At 30.6% G+C, this 26,328-nt stretch overlaps 1 protein-coding gene across 1 annotated transcript in view; it reads left to right on the forward strand.

Annotated features, from left to right (window-relative positions):
• Positions 1-26,328, forward strand: part of LOC148283743 (uncharacterized) — a 119,674-nt gene that overhangs the window by 50,889 nt on the left and 42,457 nt on the right. The window lies entirely within an intron of this gene.

Raw genomic sequence — 26,328 nt, forward strand, 5'->3', positions numbered from 1 at the left:
GAAAATATTATGTTGTACTGTGAAAGAATTAAAACAAAATACTTAAGCAATATTGAAGCGCGAACGTTGTGATTTTCCAAGTTGAATAATATAACAACATATTTACTTTGTGTGAAATCAATCAAATAAATTTAATCTGCCGACGAGTTTCAGAACATGACTGTACCTGTGTCGAAACTTAAAATAAATAAGCACTGAATATTTTCAATCTTACTGAATAACAAAAAGATACCATCAGCAAAAGAAAAACTTTTGATGATAATAAAAATATAAGTATTTGTAAAAGAAGGCATAAAGTTAGATATTTATGAAACATTAGAAAAATAAATGCCGTCAATAAAAGTATAACTATAATAACCAATTTAAAGATTTAAATGTAACGTCATGTATTTATTTAGATAGTTGTGCAAATAATATTTGAACACCTAGCTCTATACATTAACTAATAAACAATATATTTACAGAAATAATTTCAAAAACAAAACATAGTTTTAAAATCCAGACGCTTTTTGATGACACTCAATCTACCTACATACGAGTACATGGATGATGTATTAGGCAATTTTTTTTTTTTAATTAAAATATTAATACTAAAGTATTTAAAATTACTTTTTGCTTTACCGAAAGCATGTTTAATACCGTCAACATATAAATCCATATGAGAAATGTTTTCAAATATATATTTTTTTTAAATACGTCACTAGAAAAACGAGACATGTTTGGCCTTGATAATTGTAACTTCCAGATTTGTGACAATGTTTTAAACAAATTTGAATGGTCAGGGTTCCGATTACAATCCCAAAATTACAGTCGTCTTCAATTTTATCTACAAAGTAAAATGAAATTTTCTGTGTAAAAAATAGAATATGCAATTTTTTTTTTTTCCTAATCATGTTCAATTACATGTCTCCGATAAAGATATTAAAAATATTCCTACAAGTAAACACAATTTCGATTTTACCTTATAGACAGTCGAAGATAACTCTGCTATCTCCCCATTGTAATCGGGGCCCTGGAACACAAATCGTGACGTATTGGGGGCGTGGCCAATGGAATGACCTCTTTCGCGGGAATTCGAAATTACACATTTAAAAATATTTTTTATGCTAGGTACTAATAAGTAACAAAAAAATATTTTTTTACTGGACAGTATTTCATGAACCTTTAATACTTTAAAATGTTTTAAAAAAACCTGATATTTTCCTATTCTTCTGAGGCATCTGAGGATGAACATAGTGTTCCGATTTTTCTTTGTTCACATGTCACCGTCGAAATTTTGATTATAATAAAGGAAAAACAGTTACTAGTAGGTAATATTACTATTTATATGGTGTATTTCGTTCGAAAACTTGGTTCATTATTCATAACATGTCGAAGTTTTTTACATCATTAAAAGTTTTTCTCTAGAGAGAACAAAGGAAACAAATTTGTTAACTTGTAATAAATCTAAAAAATAAAACCAAAATACTTCATATTATTTATTGTACTGCTTTTTCGGTCGCTCCTTGCATCTTATGAAATAAATGTGAACCAGAACTATCTACGTTTAATTTAATATTATAATGCATGCATTTATTATGGAAGTATTTAACTATTATTATATATATATTATTAGTATTATTACTTCATGAATTATTTTGTATTTTTGTATTTTTAAAAAAAATTTTTTTTTACTATCAATTAATTACCTAATTAAATTATAAAATAACTATAAATTATTTATAATATATTGCCATGTAACTATTGAATAAATTTTCTGCATTTCATTTCTTGACTGGTAAAATTTTTAATTATTTGCATTTTTTAAAATGAATATTTTGTATATTGTTTAATATGTTTCTCTATGTTTTTGATTTATATATAGAAGAGTCCCGACTTAACATGGAATTTTCTGACAAGTCGGGACATAAAAAAATTATAATTGTGCGATACTAAAATTGTGTAATTTGTGCATTAAATAAAACATCAAAAATTCGAATTGTCTCAATTTTTATAACTACGTTAAATGTTAACATTGTCAATTTAAACCTTAAATCAAATATTTCCTGTAGTTTGAATTATTGCCGGCCTCATGGTGTAATGGTCGGCGCGTTTGTCTACCATGCAAGAGGTTTCAAGTTCGATTCCCGGCAGAGTTGATATGAAATATGTATTTTAAAGTGTGTTTTTGCAGCATCATATTTCGTAGTATTTTTTTATTATTTATTTAATAGCATAATAAAACATTTTTACAATTTAAAAAAAAAAAACACTTGTTATATTTTTACTAAAACTAAAATCCCACCAAGCCACTTTTTGTAGCTTGTTGGTTAACTGAAGCGTAAGACTGATAATCTTACCTTCATGTAAAAAAAAATATCAAGATACGCTGCAATTGATGTATCGATGCAGCGCCCCATGCACCATTGATGATGAATGATGATTATGATGACGATGAGTTGACAATGTCCATGACAGGCGTCGCACAGTGTATCGTTTCATACAAGCTAGACGCTAAAAGGTCTCGATACACACTTTTGCTGTGTATTTCATCCTGCAATGATGATTTTTTTTTTAAAATACGTTAATTATAAAGAAAATAAATTACATAGTAGTTCACTGAAGAAAAAAATTAAATTCACAAGAAATTAAAATCTACGTAAAAGTATGTGTATAAAGCTTAACAAATTTGATTTTTTAGCTGATATATATTTATAACATTATTTATTATAAACATACGAGTATCTTGCTTCGATAAACTCTTATATGTTGAAAAAATCTCTTGTCTGAAAATCGCGTAAGTATTATTTGAAAATTTAAAAAAATTAACGTGACACTAGATTTTGCGAGAAAAAAACGATAGAAGATTAAATTGAAGATAAGTTGCTGTATAGTGCAGAAAAAAAATTAAAATACAATTTTTGAAGTTTATGAGAAAAACTCTCGACAAGTCAAAAACAAAAGAAATATGGCCGATATTATGACCTAATTTGCACATTTTTTTTACAGGAGCACATGCCATGCTTAAAAATAAAATTTGAGATAAAACTATAGTACATACTTTTCGAAGTAATCCCTATTTTTTCTGAATAAAAAAAATCACCTAAAACTCAAAATTCAACCTTGACCGTAGCGCGATAACGAACGAATGAATGCAACTAAGTTATCACTACACGATAAGAGACTGTTCAATTCATTACAGGGACAATCGAGCACACTAAGTTATTTAATGGTGGTTTCTAGCTCCTTTTGTTTTTTTTGTGTCCAACTTTTACGACTTTTTTTATTTTTATTATTTGTTAATATAATATTTCTAGAGTTATTTTGTTTATTCTGATTCTGTTTTTATTTTTATAATTGTTATCTACGGTGAAAAATGTTAAAGTCAACTGAATATAACCTAAAGATAAATATATTCGATAAAACCTTGCATATAACAAAAGCAAGGTATATATAATAGCCACTAAAAAATAGAATATAATCAGTTTTCACAAATGAGGATGCAATCATTAGTAAACGCATGAATTGATCAAAACAAATAGGCATGAATTTATCAAGCTGATTATCCTGATATACGTATACTTCCATGAGTCATCGTTCAAAAATTCTGAATGAAGTGAAACATTGTGCGTCGTGGCTCAGTTGGTCAGACGTCAAACCTTGAAACTCCCGTCACGAGATCAATTCCCACCGGTTGCAAAAAGAAAACCCCACAGGAAATTTGATACAATAAATGTTTTCTTGCGCGCGGTAAAAATTGGAGAGTAAAATTATACTCCAAAGTTAACTGAAAAAGTACAAAAAAAAACATTTAAATAAAAACGGACTACTTTGAATGACGCCATTGGTTTATATGAATAAACCTATGATATGAGAGCTATGGAAGATTTCCGATAAGATTTTGTTTACTATGGATGGACCAATGGGAAAAACAGAATGAGAATAAGCGGAAAAGATGACGTCACACGCGGAGTTATTTCATAAATACAAAACTTTGAAAAATCGTAGCGCTGATAATACGATATATAAAAATTTAAAGAAACTTTTTTGCCTTAGTTTTAGTCTATTAACAATTAAAAAAGAAAACCACCTAACTTCCTCATTAAAAAAGTCTTCGGTACAAACAACAAACTTACACACATAATAACACATAATACATATACACACTACACGTCATTGTATGTAGCATCCAAAATAACACTACTGGGCTAATTTGCACATTTCAAAATGTATTTTTTATATTCCGGACTTCCTTATTCTATATTCCCTTCTTTAAGGAGTTCTCCGTCATTGTTGTAACATGTTATTTAAATAAACTGAAGCCTTTTTTTACACGGGGTATACATTCTACGCAGTACCGTATATAAAAAAAGCATATTTTATTTCTAAAAAGATATACAAACAAAACAACAAACAAACCATCACGCCGTTTCCCCGTAGGGGTAGGCAGAGAGGATAGAACGCCATAACACTCTATCTTGGCATGCAGACCTCGCTTTCTCTACATTCATACATCTTCTCATGCACGCACGCCGATTATTACTACTTTTGACATGTCCATCTTCAAGTATTTGATGGACTTGATCGTGCCATGTCTTTCTCGGTCTTCCTCGTTTTCTGCATCCATCAACATTTGCATCGTAGATCCTTTTAGCCGTTCTTTGATATGAAGATATGAAGGTATATATAAATTTTTTTTTAAATACATTAGTAATTTTTCACAAGTTTTCCTAGTAAAGTTTCATCTTTATCCCAAATTATAACTTTTCTCATTTTACACCATACTCGCGAAACTTTTAATTTTATAGCTTCGAAATATGTTTACGAGGTTTTATTTTTTCATGGCTATCGGGTTGTACTTGACACTTATTTCTTTAGTAACTTTCCGCGTAAAATATCTTAATTACAAGCAAATCCGCCAATTATGTATTTATACTGTGTTTTTCAAAGATCTATTGATTTTAGTGAGATGGAAGAATTAAAAGAATGTGAATGTTCAAACGTAGGCAGAATGGTAAATGTTACAATAAATGCCTAATTGCCGATACTTTAATATTTTTTTCGTAAAAGTGTTTACTTTGCCTGTTATAATCTTGATAGCTTTCTTAATTCTAATCCTTGATAATTTTTTATATATATTTTTTTTTATTTTTTTAATTATTTGGTTATTTTTTCATTCATATATTATGTACATAGAAATATGATTTTAAATATACACTTTAGAAAAATACATCTCAAAATTAAGCTATAACATAAATTGGAAAAAAATGCCCACAAAGACTTCAGCGTCTGAGCGTGGGCCATTCCTTTTTTAATAATTAAAAAGTTTATAGCATATAAATATGGTATGACATGACCATGAAAAGAAAAGAAAAAAAAATAAAAGAAAAACCAAATTAACAAATGCTGATATTACGAAAACATGATTTATTTGCAGTATGCGTTTATTTTTTTATTTTTTTTAAAGAATGTGTTTAACTGTTCCTTCTACGCTAATCCAAGACCTCAAACCTACTTTAAACTGTACTAGTGATTTAATGTTTTGTAGTTCCTTAGTTAGAAGATTGAAGGATATTGGACCAACATGTAATAAGCATATCTTTTTCTGCGCCCAATGGTGCGTAGGCCACGGCATTATTGAACTAAATACAACGTATATCGATCATCTGTTACATACAGGTAAGATGATCAGCCTTACGCTTCAGGTGCTAGTCAACGAATATGAAATATTGTTGTGTAAAACTAAACGTTTAGTCATTATTTCATGTCGATCTTCTCAGGAATAGAACCTGATAGCTCAAGCATGATAGGCGAACTTGCCAGCCATTACACTAGGAGGCTGACTCATCTCCTCTCAATTGCCCTATTCAGGATCACATATCTACAAATATTTTGACGTAAAAAAAATCTTATTCTACAAAAAAATATTTGCGTCCTTATAATTTATCCAAAAAATATTATTTGGGGGGATATTTTTAAAGAGTTGTAAATAACTCACTTTTGGAAAATGTAGCGACAAACATAATATGAAGCTTAAAATATGGAAGAAACTGCATTGGAAATGGAAAATTCAGTTTAATTGAAAAAAAAAAAACATTTTCATAATATTAAACTAAAAATAAAGTGAAATCGTAATAATAGATGATATCTGGATAGTAATATGCAGTGACAGGGCGGAATCAAGAAAACAATATTGTGTGTGAAATAGAACCTGAACCCTAAATGAATATTTTCGTCTCAGGTAAAAATCTTGAAAAGGGAAATCAAGAGACTATAAAAACTCCCTTTCAAATGAAAATTTCATGTCAACCCTGGTGAGAATCAAATCGAGACCTCATGCACGATAGGCAAACGAAATCACCATTACACCACGAGGCAGACTTTTTGCCATCATACCAGAATGGGATGAGGATGTTTTGGGAGACAAAATGTTTCATATTCTTTTGAATTTGACACTGTAGCAATTTATCAAAGAAACTGAAAAGTAATGAGCGATATTTTCTACAGTTTTTCCTTCCGAGAATGTATCTACCGTTCAAAAATGTAATGAGATTTTTTAATGTAATTTGATAGAACTCATCTTCAAGAGACGAAAAAATAATGGGAAATATAAACCCGTAGAATCGGTCATTTCGCGTTGAAAATTCCACCAATTTAATTAAAAATAAGACTTGATTTTCTATTTTTTTTTGTAAGGCATCAAATAAAGGTGAATTATTTAGTATTTTGATCTAAACAGCAACTCTTTTAAAATTTCTTTCAAAAGAGAGAAAAATATTTTTGAGAAGGAATAGAAATCAAGATATTTACAAGGCTTATGACCTGTCATTCAGGGGCGAACCGTGAATAGAAGCGATTATGCGCAGCTTACCATTATATTTGACTAACCGTATTAATGTTTTACTGTAACTTTATTAACAGAAAAACAAATAATAATAACTATTTATTTAAATTCATTTCCACCGTTTGTATTTTTATCTTAATATAAATATAAATTTTAATAAAGCGCGCCCAGCGCCTGCGGTGAGCCAAGAAACTAGCCGATTATTCCAGCTTATTTTTCCATACAAATAAGTATACTATATTTTAAATGTCTTAACCCCAGTGCGGGTTTTTTCTCCTTGATTAAACTTGCAGATTACACAAATTATTTTAAAATTCTTTATTTGGAAAACAGTATTTCAAACATTATTTCTTAAGGGCTATTTTTCTTTGAGATGGTACTTTTGACATAAGACTATAATTACTTTCATGAGTCATATTGCAGGACATATGGCGCTTGACGCGGCCGTTTTTAGCACTATTCATTTCTAGAACAATTCGGCCAGTTGACATTTCAATTGAATTTTTTTAATGAGTTATGCATTAAAGTAATGGATAATATATCTATGTAATATAATTTATCACAAAGTTACGTCGTTTGAGTTGATTTCATGAATGAGAGTTATATCACACAGAACCACAGAAAAATATCAAATTATAGTATATATTACTTGCATTATATTATGTACCTTCTATGTAAGTACTATATGCATTTTTTTAAAAGCTTACCTGTAAATAAAATCACCATTCGCCATTGCTGTCATTAGCTGGTTTAAGTGACCATTTTACAAACTGTGTAATATTCAAAAGTCTGCTTTCAAACGTTTTTTGTGAATAAAAAAAAATCACGGGTTTCTGGTGCTTAATTTGATTAAATAATGATGTTCATAAAGTCGATCAAAAGTCCTTGACCTACATTTAATACTTAAGATTTTTTTATCGCGTCGGTAGTTACCGACAAGTGTGGACATTGTGATCGAGCTGTTGATAGGTAAATCCACAACGCTTTCATGCATCCCAATATGTTGGGTATTTTATTTGTTCGTGAACATTTTTCTTTTTAAATTAAATTTGGAGAAATAAAACTTTTATTTTGTTTTTTGATACACTCACTTTATTTTTACCAACTAGTTTCGGTAACCAACTGTTACGTTCTTCACGGTATTTTTATAACTAAACATACATAAAAGAAACAGTGAACAAATTAGTGGGTGTCGATAAGGATGAAGGAGGGGGTAATTGTGTTTAAGGTGGGGGAAGGGAAGGGAAGGGAAGGGGGTAATTGCGTTCAGGGTAGAGTTCGATTTTATAGGAAAAATATTAAAAATGGGACTATGACTTAAGTTTAATTGATTATTAATTATGTCTAAGTTCTGTTTTACCGCTTTTTTTATTTCTAAAATTTCAAAAAGAAATATAATAAGAAAATCAATAAAGTGAGTGTATCAAAAAACACAATATAAGTTTTATTTCTCCAAATTTAATTTAAAATGGTACACAAAGTTATTGCAGAAAATATTACAAATAAAAATATTTTTCTTTTTGTTTTAGGTAATATAAATCTCTGCTTTGATGTCATGATATAGGGTTTGAACCCAAGACCTCGTGGTAGTTAAACGTGTTAACTAACATAGTACGAGGCAGATATTTAAGTTAAAAACCACAATAATGAGTAAATAATCTTCTAAGGGTGTTTTGGAATTGGATATCCCTAAGATACGAGTATCATAAATTTTACCTCTGAACATAAACTTGGTCAAACTAAATTTGAATTTAATAAGACCTAAGTATGGTTGTACCACTAATGCGAGAATAAAAACGTTACAATTCTTGAAAAGGTTGAATTATAAAGAGTTTACCCCGAGAAATACGTAAATCATTTAATAAGTTTATTTTTGCGTTTTGATTACAAATAACTACAGAAGATGAAACACGAGAGGATAAAATAAACAAATCAAAACAATACGATATTTTATTAAAATATGCGTTAATCTTTGAATACAAGTACACGATACCTCTAGAGCAGCGTTTTCTATTTTTTTTTGGTCAAGCTACCCTCTAATTAACCTATCTGTTTTTGGCGGAACCCTATCTCAACAATATATACGTAAATCGACAAACATGTTACCTTTAAGACCCATGACACCTTATTGTTTGAATGTTGTAATGTGCGTCTTGAAAAAAAGACTGTATTCTGAATTCAAAATCTTTACTCCACCCATTTGACGTGAAGAATGAAATTTGTTCATAGTTATAACACTAAAATTAGGTTTGTTATCCGGAAATTGAATACAGAGATCTGGAGCGGCATTCAGTCTAGTTCTTAACTTCGTTTTAGTGTAGCAGTAATCTGAAAAGCCATTATCACATCGGTAAGTCCAATACAAACGGAAGCAGAACTATGATATCCTTCTCAACTGCTGCACTGTATATCTTTAAGTGTTGGGCACCCGCAGGGGGGGGGGGGGGCAAGGGGGGGTACTTGCCCCCCCCTGGATTGATTGAAAATAGTCAAATAATGTTACTTTTATTTTAAATCACTTTCTGTTAGCATAAAGAAAGTGTGGAGAGACAGAACGTTGGCCAGCTTTGTCAAATATGAAGATATTTATTGTCAACTGGAAGAATTTTCATTGCATGCAAGTGGAAATTCACGACAGGTTGCACATCAGTTATATTGTTCATCGAAGTCCAGCACGTTTTTATTTTGTCTCAATATTATTTCGCTGTACTCTGCCATACTAGAATCAGTTACTCAGGCTCTTCAAGCTGTTCAAGTTAATCTTCCAGAAGTCAAAACCTGCTCAGTGTAGTAAAACTTTACCGAGGTGATTCCGATAACTATTTCAGGGATATTTTTGAGAAAACAGTACAACTCGCAGAGAAAGTGGATATTGAACTGATTATCCCAATACAGTGCGGAAGACAAAAGCATCGATGTAATCCTGGAACCATAAGTGTTGAAGAGTACTTCAGACAAACAGTTTACATTCCATACTTAGATTCTCTAATTAACTCAATGGAGAGTCGACTTTGTGAGGCCAACAGTGCACAATTTAACTTAGCGTTGCTACATCATTCAAAACTGCGCAAACTGAATCGTCAACAGTTTAAGGATATAATGTCTACTATTAATCAGATATACCACATTGATAATTTTTAAACTGAAGCCTTGAGTTGGTTTGATTTTTGGAAAACGCGAGAATACAAAAGTAGCTAAGGTTTCATCGACTTGTTACCTTTTACAAAGTGTTATCCGAGTGTCAGGTATGCCTTACTTGTTTTGCTAACATTATCAGCAACAATTTGTACGGTGGAGCGATCGTTCAGCACATTAAGTCGTGTAAAAACATGGCTTAGATCTACAATGTCAGATGAACGTCTGTCTGGATTGTGAATGTTAAGCGTACACAGAGACAAAGTGAACTGCAACAAAAAAAACTTGATGGACAACATTGTAGATATGTTCGGTAGCGATAATAGACGACCCCAGTTCTTGTTTAAAGAATAAATTTTATTTTCAATTTATTTTGTAATATTTTTTGTTATATTCATATATTGTGTCAATAAAAAAAATGTTGCTACAGGATGCCCTTTATTACTACAGTGTCCTGTCCGTTCGTTTACCATACAAATATGCTACAATAAATTCAAACTACATTAAAACATTATTGAAAATATTTTGCCCCCCCCTGGAAAACATTTTGCGGGCGCCCATGCTTTAAGTCCAATCCAAAAGTCATTTGTGTTTGAAGGAGCCTTCAGAAAAAACGGTTCTATTATGGAATGCGTTTTTTTTAAATATTTAATATGGTATTTTTTTATAATAGTTTCAAATAATAAATTGGTAAATTTCATGAACTTCCCTAACTAAAACCAAATAACTTACTTAGGGTTTATGGTTTAAATACTAACCCCCTTTGTTTTTACATTTCGTAAAAAAATCACATTTTTGGTTGGAATTGGAACTCTGCTCACATCGTCCCACCCAAGTTAATTTATGAGAATTGAATTTGAACGTGTATACAGCAATCAGTTTGTACAATTCACTTTTTAATGATCTAAAAAATATACAAAACATGTACGTACTTAAAAAACACCTAAATAAAACAGTTCTTACAGCCCGTGTGACGAGTGATATGTGATGTTATTTTATCAAATTTTTATCTAAACTATTGTGTTATTATGTATAATATCCCCTCATACTAGCACTTTTGCTGATTGGGAATATTTCGTACAAATAAAATATGTAATATAATGTAATATGTAAAGTTTAAAAACCTTGTATTTTGTCATAAATAAATACATAAATTTTTAAAAAAAGTGAACATACATGCATTATGTCTAGCAAAATCAAAAAAAAAAAGTTACGTGATTTTTGTTTTCGTTACCTATCTTGTGACACAATTTAAAATGACGGATAAAATGCCAACGCTTTTTTAAATTCCATATTGAACTCTAGTTATGAATGGGTTAAATTGTTCAATCTGCGTGAAGTTTAATTGACCGTAATATATAATGTAATCAGACTGACAAATCACAACATGAGTGCACTAAACAGTACTGTCGATGTATTCCTACAGCAAAGGCAAGTATTCAAGAAGCAAGCGGTGTTATCACTCCTAACTTGAGATGACAAAATTGCCATGTATGCCTAGATCTCCCCACACCTATTAAACATTTTTTTATTTAAATAGATTCTAAGATAATTTAAGTTAAGTTAATTAATAAAATTATAAAACATTAATGCCTATCTAATAAGGTTTTCATAAGCTTGTTGATAAGCTTGAAAAAAGCGTAAAAGAAACAACGGTGCTCGCAGGCTCAGCTATCCCGAAAAATCGGCTTATGGCAAAATAGGGCATAATTTATCTCTTGAGCCGGTAATCTTCGATAGACCGAAGAGCCATCAAACTCAATTAGTAAGAGAAGCGATCGAGATTTATTGACAGAGTTAATGGAATGCGATTAAAATTATACCAGTAGTAAATTATTATTAGGAATTAGAATGTCACAATATGGATTTTAGATTAGTAAACTGCATATGAGTTGATAAATATCAAACGCCAGTACTAATGTCCACAAAAATCCACCACAATGTCCATGTGGATCTATCAGTGTTTTCATTATAACAATAGGGAAATGTATTAGTTTAAATAGTTGTGAAATGATCATATTTTTTTCAGTTCACTTTGTAGAACAAATATAAAAAATCAAATTGGGTAGACATACTGGCATTTGATATTTATCAACTCATGTATATTTTTACTTTTCTTTTAATTTATTTCACATAAAACTTTGTATATTTCTTTTCTATATGAACACCTCACTGGGCATAACCCGTGACGAGGCAACCAGGGTGTTTTTTAGACCCTGTCATACCCGAAACCACGAGGATCAGTATGAGCAAGAAGACATATTGGCGCATTAAAATATTTTTAAGAACAAATGAAATTTGAAAAAAAATATATAAAAAAAGGAAATGGTTGCCTACTTCTGCAGGGGTGAAACGAGGAGGGAGAAGAGGGGAGTCTGACACTGCGCCGCGCTCTCCTCACTTCTCCCCTGCAGAAGTAAGCAACCATTTCTTTTTAAAAATATTTTATTTTTAAAAATTTTCTTTGTTCTAAATATTTTTTTAAATATGTTAATATGTCTTCTTGCCCATACTGATCATCGTGGTTTCGGATGTGACAGGGTTTGAAGAACACCCTGTATAACAACGACGGCAACACGATACAAATTCAAAGTTGCTAAGGTTACCTACATAGAATTAAGAATAGTCCAGAAACCGCATACGCACATCAAACAGAAGGCGACCTAACTACTCATAAACGAGTAGGTATACGTTTTGACCAATTAGTTTCATTGTAGACGTCGCTCAGTACGCAACTCCTGATTTGAATTCAACTATGCCGTGTTGTGTCCTTTTAAAGTTTAGAAATACTGCTAGGATCTTAAAGAAACTGGATGCAATAACATTCCATCTGTAATTTGCAAATGAATGTGTATATAACAAACGCATTAATTAAAAATTGAATTATTTTTCCATCTGTCAGATTGTCGAAGAAACAAAATAGAAATTCCGTTAGTGTTGCCGGGGTAGAATGTTTTTACAATACTTTGCTCATCTAATAAATGAACTAATGAAAATTAGACCTCGGATTAAACAACGCCGTGGGGGACATTTGAACAACATTATCTTTAAAACATCAAATATTATTTAACGTGATGTAAAAATATCCGTTTTATGTAAAAAAAAAATTGTTTTATATTTTAAGTTCATTAATTATATTACTCTTATTAAATGACCCTTTACTTATCTGTGTATTATGTTGTGTCAATCAATGTTTTTACGTGCACAATAAAATTTTAGAAAAATTAACAGATTACTATTTTTTTACCTTACATTTGTGTTATAATTTTTTTTCCCATCAAGCAACATTAACCGACGACTTAACGAATACGTGCGGCAAAAGTAAGCCGGAGAGGGGGAATATTTGGACACAGTCCGATGTATTCAAATATGATTCTACGCTCCTTCTGGACTATTCTTGATTCTGTGGTTACCAATTTAAATTCTTTTGGACGCTGCAATGCAATCAGAAACGTCGAAATGAATACGAGTTACACACGGCACAATATCCCAGACAACTTATTATGAAATTGAAAATATGTATTCGTACATAACATTTCTTTATTTTCCAGTGAAAAATATTATTTTTGACATATTTCTAGGTCAAACTTATAAATCTAATAATTCTTTCAAACAATTTGCGATTTTTTTTTTAACCCCTGTCTCATTTTTGGCAGTCGGATATCTTTTGTGGAAACCGTCGCTTCTAAAAATAGGAAGTATTGTTCATATATTCAACCTCAAGAGACATTATTTCTCTTCTCAGAAGCAAAAATGCGGTATTCTTATGATTTATTTATTTACTGGTACTTCTACAATCAAGTTGTTAGATATAAAAATAAGCGATACGTAAAATACACGAATTTTATCAGATATTTATTTGTAACTTTAACTTTATATTTATATAAAAAGATATTTAAATGAAATATAATCCTTCGTAATAATTATTATCTCTCAATTTTGCCAAGGAACGAATCTTGGGCATCTCTATTTGCAACCAGAAGCGGCACCTAGGAAGGGTTTTGAGAATTAAAAAAAACTTTTTACGAAGACATTTAGTTTACGCTTCTGCTGATAGATGGCGTTAGTGAAACGCAAATGCAGTTTACATAAATTGCGTTTTATTTATACCTATAGGTAAATAAAAACAATTATGTTAACAAATATTTTAACTTTAAAAACTATAGAAATCTTCGTTTTTGAATGTGCATAAAATATTGACAGATATTATGAATATCCGTCATACTAGATAAACTCCCCAAAATACAATGGGGAAAATCCAGCACAAGAATTGTGTACAAAAATTTGGACATACTCAAATTATTGTTTGAGTTTTATTTATTTTTATCAATAATACAAACTAAGATTTTTGAGGTTATCGTTTAGTCACGTAGAACGATTGGATGACGAAGGAATGGTAAAACAGATACATGGCGAGAATGAGTCGTAACGTAGGACGAGGACGACCCAAAATGACGTGGCATGATCAAATAAACCAAAATCTCAAGTCTCAAGATTTTTAAGTCAAAGGCGGGTTTTGAATCAAAGAATATGACGTTATGGTTTGTTTAAGCTTTGTTGGGCATTTAACATTAAAATAGATAAGACGCTAGGGAAATTACTGGAAAATCCTAATTCTTAAAAGGGGATGCGAAAATCAGTTCTGTAAATGGTATCAAAACATGTATAAACACGAGAATTAAATATTATTTGTAAACATCAAGAATATTCTAATAAAAGGAATGATTTTTTTCAGTATTTCATTTTTAAAAAAACATTAGGTTATAATGTATTCGCTCCTTGGAAATTCCGTACCAAGGAATACATTTTACAAGTTTTATGAGAAACTACTTTTTATTTTATTTTCACATATTATTTCAATGTAGGTACAATATAATTCAGTACAAAATATGTATTTTTTATTTACATGCTTTTAGTCAAATAACTATTTAATGCAATTGTTTTATGTTGGTATTTCAAGCACAAATAATAATAACAAAGTATCTTTTGGTAGGTATCTTTAGGTAAATTGATATATATTTCTCACTTTAAACAAATTTAAAGAGAATGCCAGAACCCTGATTGAAAAAATCATCATAATATAATCTAACTGTATCTACCTAATATTTTGTTTTTTGTACACTTTAATATTTCAATTATTTTCTCTTGAGTGAAAGAAGAAAGGAGGGAAGGCTAATCTGGGGTTACTCCGTATGGATCCGCCAGCGAAAGGATTTTTAAGTCCTAGTAAACAAAAAGTTTTTCTTTTATTTTTTTATTATTATTGTAATTTTTTTTTTTTTACGGGTGGAATAAGGCTGAGTGGCTTTTTAAAGGTACGCTTTTTTTATTCTTTTTTTGACATTGTATTAAGTAATGTATATAAAACTATAATTGGCCTATAATTTTGGTTTATTTGTAAATATTTTTTTTTGTTGTTTTCGTAAGGTAAACAAAAGTCGGCCTCGTGGTGTAATGGTCAGCGCGTTTGCCTACTCTGAAGAGGTCTCGGGTTCGATTCCCGACATGGTTGATATGAAATATTTATTAAAAAGGACGTTTTCACGCTATAATATTTTATAGTCCCTGGACTGGTACCTGAAGCGTCAGACTGATCATCTTACCTTCATGTAACAAAAATGATCAAGATACGCTGCAATTGGTGTACCAATGCAGTTTCCTACGAACCATTAGGAGCGGAAAGGAATAATGATGTGATGAAACAAAATAAACAACATCAATTTAACATGCTTTTTGACAAATAACAGTATTAAAAAAAAAAATTGTACGTTATTTAGTAACTAAAGTATATTTTATAAAATTTGAAGTTTTAAGCGAAAAGGTTTTTTATTTGAATGCTATAAAATTCAGTACTACACACGTTTTACAAGTTCTTTGACAATGAAGTACTTTTTTAAATTTGACAGATATACCTACTATATAATTTATTGAGTAAATCATAGATAAATTTAAAACGTTTTTAGACAAAAAACTGTTTTTTTTTATTAACAGACTATTGAGCCAAAGCGTCTTTCATGCAAAAAGTGAAGAAAATAATTGAACGTATTATGGAGATAGCAGCCAGTCCATAATTTTGAAAAATGGAGATATTGATGTTATCGAGTGCAGTAAGGTCAACTATATGTTTTGCTAAAAACAGCCAGGCCGCTTTTATACAAAAAACTGTAATAATAACCTTCTGAAAATAGTGTCGATCACAAAAATGGCATCTCTCAATTTGCAGAAAACCCCCACAGCTTTAGAAACATCTTATAGTACTTAAAAAATCATTAAAACTGGTCAAATACATAATGAAATTATTGTTTTTAATATAAAAAAAAAATCGTATTCATTGTTAATCATTTCTTCTTGCGGTGCCTTATCGGGTCTCCCCGACGTTAGCGATCACTATAGCGAAAGCATCTCGATGTTTATTTATTACATGGTGAATAAATAATGAATTATGTCGGACGAGTGTTACGTCGATAAGGAGTTGAAGTAACTTGAACTACATGCTGGAACTGTGTGATGTCGTCGAGCTGGTATGACGTGAACTGAACTGACTGACTGACTGATGTTGGCTGCGTCCTGTGGTCTCTTTATAGACGATGTTCCTTTGTAGTTCATTTTTCCATGGTAGGGACGGTGTGAATGTACTGTAGAACGATGCCCTCCGATTTCATGTGAAATACTCAGAGTTGCATTTTACAAATGTATAGGATTCGATTGAAAATGATGACATTGCATTGTCGATCATTAGTCTCTTTTCTTCTTGAGGTACCTTATCAGATTCCCTGACGTTGGCGATCACTACACCGAAAGCATCTCGGTCCTGCGCTACTCCGAGACCAGGACAACTGCTTGTTGGATGTATTTGCCATAGTGATCCCTGTTAAAAGATGACCAGAGTGGTTTCCCGTTGCCTTTTCTGGTGGATTTTTCTGTCGGGGTTACTTTCCCTTAGCTGGTTGGTTCTGGTTTGGAGGCGCCAGAAACTCGCCTTTCGTCCTCTCGTTATCTGCTGTGATCACACCGTTATAAGTGTGTTATGTTACCCTGGGAAATAGGTTCGCGACGTGAACGCTAACGAGTTTGACTAGACAGTAGTGTTGCCGGTGGGTTGCAACTGGGCTTTCGTAGCTTTTAATAGAATCACACCCTCCAGAAAAATGTGACACATTGTGACCCTACTAACGGTCCGAACCGTTCGTTAATCATTTGTTAAAGTCAAAAACATTTCAACTTTTATGTAAATGTGATTATTCACTCATTTCACAAAAGTGCAATTATCTCTGTTTTTTTTTTATGGCTAGCTGCTTTCTGCATAACTACGTTTAATTATGATATCATCTTACCGAATATTAGCCATTTTCATTAAACGAATTATATCGTGGTGTAATTACTACTACTTGATAACTTTAAGATCAGAAATTTTTACTTAACTCTTTGAAGCTCAGTGGTATAAAAAACGCCTGTTTTATAAAAAAAAGCAAGTTATTATTTTTTTTTTAAATAAAAAACTTTGACTCAAAGAGTTAACCATTCAAACACATCTTTGTTGCTTCCTCCATTTTTTTATTATTATTTTATTATTTTTATTTTTTTAAAAAATTATTTTTTTGAAATACATATTAATAGTAAAAATAGTGAACAAAAATCCCACAAAGACATGGCCTGTTCGTGGGTGTACAAGATTATGTTAATGAATTTATGCTCCTATAATAAATCACGAACAGTTATAATTTTTGTGTAACATAAGAAAGAAAATGTAAAATATTCTGAAAAAGATAATATGGCATTTTTTTATAGTAATTAAAAAAGTACAAAAAAATTTAAAAAAACACAAAATTTTTCCTTATTATTAAAGGGCAACAAAATAAACCATAGAAAAAAAAAGTTCATATCTTTAGTTTGAATCCAGCATAGTGCATGTTTTTTAAAAGAAGGAAAATTTTGAAAGTTTGGAATCAATGAAATATTATCAGTAAAAAAAGGATTTAAAATTTTTGGGCCAATAAAATATGCATGTCTCTGTGCGAGCCTCGTTTTACAATGTGGTATTTCTAACACACGATTCCTTCTTTGACTTGGTCTATTTGAATTGCTTGTAAATAAATTTTGGTTCTTAAATATATATTTTAAACATTGAAAACAATATGTTTGTGTTAGGTCTAAAAGTTAAGCTTCTTGGAACAATTGGAAAGAGGAAAAAGTGCGATTTTTGTGAAGCATTATTTTTAATATAAATTTTTGAACAGTTTCTAATGGTTTAATATGATTGTTGTAAGTTCTCCCCCATCCAATTATTCCATAGGAAAGCGATGACTGTACAAGTGCATAATATACCATTTTAATCGCATTTAGCTGGGCGTATATACTTAGTCGTTTGAACAAATAGTTTTAATACTAAATATATTAGTTTATTAACAATTACTTCAAGATGATTAGTCTATTTAAGTTAATGGTCAATGATTACTCCCAGGTATTTTATGCACCTTTCAGACTTCATGTTTTCGAAGTTATTACATATGTCAAGATTACAATATTTATTATGAAACATTATGTTATGGGAAGAAGAAGGGGAATTAATTAATGCCACAGCACATTCAAATCATCATAATACTATTTGAATCCATCAAGACTTGTCCATTTGTAGCATTTATGAAGAAAGATACGAAAATGTGCTTTTAGCGGTGAATCCTTTGAACCGTATGTACGAGCATGTTGAAACAAAGACTAACTTTGCTTTTATTTTTCTCATGGTAAATCAAATAATACTTTCGGGTTTTTATTTTCTATTTGCTGGTAATTATTTCCTATTTCAATATTATTTTTAATGTTTTTTAAAAGTTTACCAACAGGAATGTTCTTATGAAGTTCTGCGGTCTGGCTCCAAAACACCGCGTATAATTCGACAGAACGCCGATGTCCAATTAAAAATATATAAATATATAAAATCAATCAATGTAATTTTTAACAAAAACATGTTTTAAAAAGTTTTTCCTCCAATAAGCCATTTGGGAAGTATTAATGAATTGAAAAGTTATTAAAGTAATTAAATTATATCGGAATAACTTCCCTTTATCTCATTTTCAAAATAATAAAGCCTTTTAGTTCGTTAATTGGTAAATCCCAAAGGGATTAAACAGGATTCGTTTTTAGTATTAAATGTATCCTATCAGTTATTATCTATTATCTGGATATAAATATGAAATCAATCTTTTTTAACCATGAAGACAATTGTTTAATTTTTGACAAAAGCTTTTAAAATAAACCTATTATAAAACTGAACTATTTATTTGCGTACTATTCTGGCTTAAGTCACAATCCGGCTGTCACATATTTATTTAACTGTAAGGTAAAATATGAAAATAAAATTAATTTATTCACACGGCATGCAGTGTCATTTACTCGTATATAACAGAAATACAATTTAAATAAAATATTAATTTTTTGAATTATTATTTATTTTATATTAAGAAAGTTTAATTCAACAGATTTAAAAATATATATTATTTTTTTTATTAATCGATATATTTCATAAATGGTACCTACATGCTTTTTTTAAGCTATACAAATCTACTTTTATACATCTAGTTAATGTTAAAACTGTAACTTAAAAAAAAAGAGATAAATTATTGTGCTTGGAGAGTGACTTACACTGTAATAGTTACTTATTTATTAAAATTTATAAAATTTTAAATATCCGAATGCATAAAAAAAACTTATTGGATTTAAAAAGAAAAACACAAAATAATATTACGTTCAAACTTTTTAAAATTGAATGCAGTATTTACAAAAAAAATGTTTAAATTTACTTTGAATTTATTTATTGATATATTAGTTTTAATAGTTTTTAGTTCATTGGGGAGATAATTGTAAATTCTGACACCTTTGAAGACAAAGCTATTTTGACAATGACTTGTGTGGAATTTAGGGATTTTAATATTATTTTGGTATCTGAGTGACTTATTCATCTCAAATTCTTTTATTTATTCTTCTTTATAAATTTTTATATTTTATGGCATTTATTTTATAAATAGTGTCTAAAATTGTGCAATTTAGTAATAAACTATTTTTTTATTATTGATTTTTAAAATACTCCTAATCTAATAAATATGTGTATACATTTTCTAATACGTTTAAGTTCACCAATATGTTCTTTTCATTTTAAGTTTTGGTCTATGTATACACCAAAATATTTAATTTTATCTGTTGTATCAAGTACTGAACATGTAAGATCTCAGTTAGTTTTATTGCAATTACTTTGGTAAATAATTATTTTTCTTACTGAGTATTTATTTGTTTTGTTATTTAAAAATGGGATGGTTTTTGTCTTTTCCGTGTTTAAAGATAATATATATTTGTCAAACCATAATTTCAATTTATTCATAACGTCATTAGCTACTAAATTTACTGAGTTTCAGTAAACTCCCTCAACTAAAGCAACCGTATCATCGGCATATGATATTCTTTTTTTATTTAAATTTTGACAAAATATGTCATTGACATAGAGAATAAATAGAAGCGGACCTATCACCGTACCCTGGGGTATCCTAAAATCGCAAGTCTCCATTTAACTATATTTTTATTTTATTTTTACCATTTAAGGTCGTTGGATAGATAACTTGTTAGCCATTCAATGGCTTTGCCATCCATTTCCACACTTTTTTTTTTAATGACGTCACAAGTTTTTTTTTTACCACAACAGGCCAAGAGGCCCAATTACAGTGTTGAATTACAACACAGAACACCCTGGCTTGAGAAAAATCTAATTTAATTTTTATGTTCTTACTGGGAATCGAACCCGGAACCTTCCATGCCTAAGTCAAGTGTCTTAACCTCTACACTACGGAGGCCACCTTATTTTAATTTTGACTTTGGTTTATTGTGTGATACAGTATCAAATGCTTTTTTAAAGTCATATCTTATTTTTATATCAATATAAAGTAGGTAAACATAAAAAAATGTAATCCATATTTATATTATATCACAGCAGTTTCATATTGAAATCATGCTTACAGATTATAAAAAAATAAATTGAAAATTAGTTAATTAAAATAAAAAGCTATAAAGGAGACTTTATTTAAGAATATTCATATATAAGTATATTGAACAAAAACAGGTGCAGTTTATAATCGTACCAAATAAATGGTTGTTTCGAAATGTTAAAAACTAACAAAAAGTAAACTAAGAAAGAAAAATTAAATTAATGATAATGTTAACATGAATAAATATGTTAATATATATACATTGCAATAACCTAACGAATGAAAATAACCGTTCTCCATCTTTAAAATAATTTTAGGTATGGGGTTGATCTAAAAAATGAGACATTGCGTGTTGATCAATGTATATTACGAAAAATTATCCTGCACTGGAAATTTTTAGCTACTCGGGGTTAGAAACACAATTATAATAATCCGAAATATTATACACTGTAAACAATATTACCTGTTTGTACAATCTTTCTCTTGATATACATCCTCTTAAGAGAAATGACCTCTTTTCCGGGCATCATTTGGGCAACGCTCCACAAGATGAGTGATGGTCGTTTGTTTCTTCAAAATCATCACTTCAAACCATCCGCATCCTTTGTAACAATACACAAGCGAAGCAAAAAGTTCGTTTTCAATAACTGATAAATTACTAGATAGCTTTATAAAAAGTAAAACATCAACAATAAAATTCTAGGACATCGCAGGTATGCCTCGCTTCAACGATCTGTAGAGGTATATTATTATACTCTACTAGATAGTAGCTATTTGTTTGTTCATGTAAAATATATGATTAAATGGATTAAATGGATTTAACTTCAAGGAATAAATAAATAAAATAATTTTAGTTACTTACAATTATTGGTTTATTACACACGAAAATACAGAGATTAAACAAAGAATACTTTAAAGTGAATTTGAATACTGGTGAAGACAGAAAAAGACGAGTGACGTGTTATGCGCCCTTATATAGGTCCATTGGGCACTGCGGCCATAGACAACAACACATCCTCGTCTCTCACTCTCTGTTCCCCACATATCGATTATGATGTGCAACAGGGTAGTAGTTTAGGATGTTCATTTGTTTCATATATTTGATGGGCGGACAATAAGAGTATAACTGCATGTATGTTTATGCCCATGGATATATGTATGTGAATGTATGTGTATGTATGTGTATGTATGTGTATGTATGTATGTGTATGTATGTGTATGTATGTGTATGTGTATGTATGTGTATGTATGTGTATGTATGTGTATGTATGTGTATGTATGTGTATGTATGTGTATGTATGTGTATGTATGTGTATGCATGTGTATGTATGTGTATGTATGTGTATGTATGTGTATGTATGTATGAATGTATGTGTATGTATGTGTATGTATGTGTATGTATGTGTATGTATGTGTATGTATGTGTATATATAAATGTGTATATACTAGTAAGTTTATATTTTATTTGTCTATTCTTTCTTTTAACTAGTAAATTATTATTATTTATTAAAATGCAATTGCCTAGTTTGGAACGGGGTGTTCAAAAAATATATGTAATATGATAAAATGTATAAATAAATAAAACTGCAAAGATATAACTTTTCAGGAGTGCATAACAAAATTATTTAGCTACGTAAGTCATATTTTTTAAAACGGCTTATTTAGCTACATAAGTCATATTTTTTAAAATGGGTTATTACAGATCATTTTATCTATGTAATCACATTTGAGTAATTTGGACAAATAAAATGAATATTTAACGTTTGCTACTTAAACCATTAAATATGAGACAGAAATAAGTCTATATATACTTTTAGAACTAACTTATATTATTTGTATCACTCAATGAATGATAGAAATGAGTTTACTTTTATTATTGTACTATTTGTGCCACAGAAAATATGACACCAATGAGCACACTTATTTCAATAAATCCAAAATTTAATTGATACAAAGTTGTTAATTTATGTTTTTAGTAGTCGTATTATAAGAACTCGCGTTAAAAAAAAATATTAAGAAAGACATTCGGAGCTGTGCAGGAAAACGGAGTTTGGAGAATAAAGTATCACAAAGAAGTCTACAATATCTACAATCAGTCCAACATAGTGCAATTCATTAAACTAGCGAGGCTGCGTTGGCCAAGACACATATAAATAATGACTGAAGAGAGAGGGCCCCACACGGCGCGGCGTCCTGAGGTAGACGTAACGTCGCGTCGGTAGACCCAAACTCCGATGGCTGGATGGAGTGCAGCGGGATGTGGATGTTATTGGCATTAGTGACTTTAGCACTGGAGGAGTACATGCCAAGGTAGAGGAAGATGGCGTCAAATGTTGGAGGAGGCCAACGCTTTAGGGGCGAATCACCTAAATAAGCGATTAGGCACAGCTTACCATTGTATTTGACTTTCTATAATAATGTTTTATTTACCATGTTTATCGGAAAATTAATAAAATAACTATTGTTTATTATAAATCACTACCGCCGCGCCGTTTATACTTTCCTACAAAAAAATCTATAAAGTGCGCCCAGCACGTTCTCAAGGAACGATGAAACTAGCCGATTGCCTCAGCTTATTACTTCAGACAAAAAAGTACACTATATTTTACGTCTATAACCTAGTCTTATTTTTCCAGTACTTAAACAAGCCTGCAGAATACAAATATATACAAATATAAATATTTTTGGAAACTAGTATTTCGAACATTATATCTGAAGGACTATTTTTCTTTGATTGGATACCGTTGATATATTATGTATCACATACGACATGCGGCGTTTGAAGTGGCCGTTTTTGGCATTATTCCCTTTAAAAGGAATTGACCAGTGCTCAGTGTTGACATTTTAATCATAATGGAAATATATGCTAAATATCATTGTGGTATTTTTTAATAAACTTTGTTCAAGTGTTGCATTAAAATAGTTAAGAATAAAGCTACGTACTCGTATATCGTGAAGTTAATCATAAATATTGTATGAGTTGAATTCTACAGAACCACAGAAAAAATTGCCATTTATAAAATCTATGGACGGGGGAAATAATCACATAAGTCAACTTTTTTATATTTATTTTTTATTTGCTGAACTTGTAGTATGCAACAATGTTCACACGTGTTCTGAAACACGTAAGTCAAATAACGATTATAAGGAAAATATTATCAATGTTCTTTATCACGCAAAATAAATTTATTAGGGATCGGCTATAAAAAAAGTATTCTCGAAGTAGAAACTTTTCTAATTTTATGCTTTCAACAACGTCAAATTTAAGAGTTATCACAAAAATATGTATTCTTGATTGTTATCAATAATCCAATTTCTATAAGTACGTAGAAAAATAGCATATTATTTCAATGTTAGATTTGTTTCTTGCAATGTTATTATTATTATATGTAGGTACATATGAATGAACATTTTCTGTAGATGGCCAATAAAATAAATCTCTGCTCGCCATTGCTATGCCCATAGCGGGGCTGTAGAGACAGTAATGATAATGTACTTGAAAAAAATCTGTAAATATATGGAATGATATATTTATTTATTTATTTGACGGACTTATGCAGTCCATTCTAAAGATGGTAAATACATTTTTTTGTAATAGATACAGGCACTAATACAATAAAATACAACTAAATAAAATTAAAGCTAGGAAAAAAAAATAAAAATTACTACTTCAAAACAAGATCTGCTCTATCTTAGTGAATTTTTGAAACTATAAAGACTTACACCAAAAAAGTCCAGATTTTGTCTCAAGTTTACAATACGACACAATCGGGACATATGGCGTTAAAGAAAAACATATTTCTAAAATACGATAAATAGTTATTTAATTATATGAAGATATCTCCTAGTCCGACGAGTAGGTTGTGGACTAGGAGGGCTGACCCCGAGTGAATCGGACGAACAGCCAAAAAGAAGAGCATGGAAAATATGATGTTTTATGGACATGATACAGTTTGGAAATGTTTGAAAGGGAAAAGATGAATTGTAGTCATATTTTCAAAAGCAGTTTTTAAGGGAAGAAAATAAAAGATGCTTAGTTTATTATAATGAGTAATCTAACTGTCAGTTGCCTTCTGTACGCCGATGACGCAGTCCTCCTAGCTGACAGCGAAGAGGAATTGCAATCCTTGGTTACAAAGGTTTACGAAGTGTGCAAGGAGAGTGATTTGCTAATGAATGTGCAAAAGTCGAACGTCATGGTCTTTGAAAGAAATGTAACTATGACTGAATGTAAGATTGTAGTAAATGGAGATAGTTTGAAACAGGTCGAAGAATTTGTATATCTGGGTAGTATGTTTACTAGAGATGGAAATATGGACAAGGATATTGAAAGGAGGGTTAGTGCCGGTAACAGAGTTAATGGTGTCTTAAAGTCTGTCGTAGCAAATAAGTGTCTATCGCAAGAGGCTAAATTAGCAGTTCATAATGGAGTTCTGGTACCAACCCTAATGTATGGAAGCGAAGCATGGAGTTGGAAAAAAAGGGACGAAAGTAGACTGAATGCTGTTGAAATGCGATCCCTCAGGCGAATGTGCGGAAAAACAATGTATGATAGGTGCCCTAATGTCGAAATTAGAGCAGAATGCAAGGCTGAGTTAAGCATTAAGAAAGGTCTTTTGCGATGGTTCGGTCATGTGGAGCGAATGAATGATGAAAGAACGGCTAAAAAGATTTATGATGCGAATGTGTCTGGTTGTAGAAGTCGAGGAAGGCCGAGAAAGACATGGCATGATCAAGTACAACAAATTCTTGAAAGTGGTCATGTGAAAAGTCGGAATAATCGACGTGCGTGCATGAGAAGATGTATGAATGTGAAGGAAGCAAAGGAAGTGTGCCAGGACAGAGTGGTGTGGCGTTCTATCCTCTCTGCCTACCCCTCTGGGGAAATGGCGTGATGGTTAGTTAGTTAGTTAGTAGTTTATTATTTATAATAATAAGGAGTTACAAAAGTAATTAAAATATGTAACTTCAAATTGAACAACATGATATAGACGGAAAGAAAAAAGATATCTAGCGACATGTAGCAACTTTACCGAAGGGCTAATTTTTTTTTTTAATTTGTAAATTGCCTACCATTCAAGAGGTCTTCGGTTCGATTCCCGACATGGTTGACATGAAATATTTATCTAGTAAGGTGTTTTTACACAAGAATATTTCATAGTTCCTGGTACCCGAAGTGTAAGACTAATCATGTAATCTTCATGTAACAAAAATAATCAAGATACACTGCGATTGGTGTACTAATGCAATGCCCTATGCACTATTAGGTGCGGAAAAAGAATGATGATGATGAAATTCTTAAAATTTATTTATACAAATACATATATAACAAAAAAATAACGTATCCCTAACTCTATGAGACCAAGAGGTCTGTGTTGAGTTGGGATACAACATCGTGGA

The sequence above is a fragment of the Micrasema longulum genome, unplaced genomic scaffold, assembly GCF_059751315.1.
Source record: "Micrasema longulum isolate JH-2025_06_02 unplaced genomic scaffold, ASM5975131v1 h1tg000206l, whole genome shotgun sequence".
NCBI classification, from domain to species: domain Eukaryota; kingdom Metazoa; phylum Arthropoda; class Insecta; order Trichoptera; family Brachycentridae; genus Micrasema; species Micrasema longulum.